Here is a 1,695-nt window from a genome sequence, read left to right on the forward strand (position 1 = left end):
GACTGAGACCTGTTCAGGTGTGTTTGTGAAGGACTGAGACCTGTTCAGGTGTGTTTGTGAAGGACTGAGACCTGTCCAGGTGTGTTTGTGATGGACTGAGACCTGTCCAGGTGTGTCTGTGATGGACTAAGACTTGTCCAGGTGTGTTTGTGAAGGACTAAGACCTGTCCAGGTGTGTTTGTGAAGAACTAAGACCTGTCCAGGTGTGTTTGTGAAGGACTGAGACCTGTCCAGGTGTGTTTGTGATGGACTAAGACCCTGTCCAGGTGTGTCTGTGATGGACTGAGACCTGTCCAGGTGTGTTTGTGAAGGACTGAGACCTGTCCAGGTGTGTTTGTGAAGGAGTGAGACATGTCCAGGTGTATGACTGAGACCTGTCCAGGTGTGTTTGTGAAGGACTAAGACCTGTCCAGGTGTGTTTGTGAAGGACTGAGACATGTCCAGGTGTATGACTGAGACCTGTCCAGGTGTGTTTGTGAAGGACTAAGATCTGTCCAGGTATGTTTGTGAAGGACTAAGACCTGTCCAGGTGTGTTTGTGAAACCTGTCCAGGTGTGTTTGTGAAGGACTGAGACCTGTCCAGGTGTGTTTGTGATGGACTGAGACCTGTCCAGGTGTGTTTGTGAAGGACTAAGACCTGTCCAGGTGTGTTTGTGAAACCTGTCCAGGTGTGTTTGTGAAGGACTAAGACCTGTCCAGGTGTGTTTGTGAAGGACTGAGACATGTCCAGGTGTGTTTGTGAAGGACTGAGACATGTCCAGGTGTGTTTGTGAAGGACTGAGACATGTCCAGGTGTGTTTGTGAAGGACTAAGACCTGTCGAGACATCTTTACATCTCACAGAGGACAGTTGGACATCAGGTCTCTGTGGATCAGGACAGAATCAGGTGAATAAATGAGATGTTTTGCTTTTTAAATCAGTAAAAACCCTTTCTGTTATCTCTGAATGAAGAGTTCAAGTCTGGGTCAGGTCTGGGTTCAGGTCTGGGTTCAGAGCCACATGTGGTCCCGGGTCCACAGACCTCTGCTTTAAGAGGAACTGGTTTAAAAATAAACATTTTTTGTGCAGAGTTACAGAAACATGAACAACATAAATAAGAGAAACAAAATGATGAAAACTGAAACAACTTGACTCTGAAGGGAACTTTATTCTTTTCTACTTCAAACAAAGTACAGCTCAGGTCCAGAACCGCAGGACTCAGATCAGGTCTGATGTCCGGTGGGCTCTGTGCGGGGTCACAGTGGGTAGAAAAATATTTGCTCCTGTTTAAATAAAGAGGACAGGACGAGGACCATGTGATGAGTCATGACAATTAAAGGCACCTACTTTTTATTGGAAAACCTGCACATGAAGGGAAAATATCCAAACTTGTCTCCTGTGAGACAGAATCCTCCTGGAAGACAAAGTTCTGATGGACAACAGTCTCTGCAGGAAACATGGAGTCAACAGTTCTGTTTATGGTGACAAAACACAGAAAAGAAGAGAAGAGAAGACTTTACAAACGAGAGAGACACAGAGAGACGGGTCGTCAAGGCCTCGGGTCCCTTCAGACTGTCTCAGAACCTTCATCAAAGGTGGACCTGACTGGACCGAGACCGGCGGTCCTGGGTTCTCCTGTTCAGGACTGAAACAAATCTGTGTCTCCTGCATCATGTAAAACTGCTCTGTCTTCATTAAGGCAACAATTGATGGGGG

At 46.5% G+C, this 1,695-nt stretch overlaps 1 long non-coding RNA gene across 1 annotated transcript; it reads right to left on the reverse strand.

Moving 5' to 3' along the window:
• Positions 1–1,127: 1,127 nt before the first annotated feature.
• Positions 1,128–1,689, reverse strand: LOC106511773 (uncharacterized). The gene is made up of 2 exons (XR_001309555.1): positions 1,327–1,689; positions 1,128–1,225 (listed from the first exon to the last, which is right to left on the reverse strand). It is a non-coding gene; the product is annotated as an uncharacterized LOC106511773 (long non-coding RNA).
• Between the last annotated feature and the right edge of the window lie 6 nt (positions 1,690–1,695).

Source organism: Austrofundulus limnaeus, unplaced genomic scaffold, assembly GCF_001266775.1.
Source record: "Austrofundulus limnaeus strain Quisiro unplaced genomic scaffold, Austrofundulus_limnaeus-1.0 Scaffold3198, whole genome shotgun sequence".
Classification (NCBI taxonomy): Eukaryota; Metazoa; Chordata; class Actinopteri; order Cyprinodontiformes; family Rivulidae; genus Austrofundulus; species Austrofundulus limnaeus.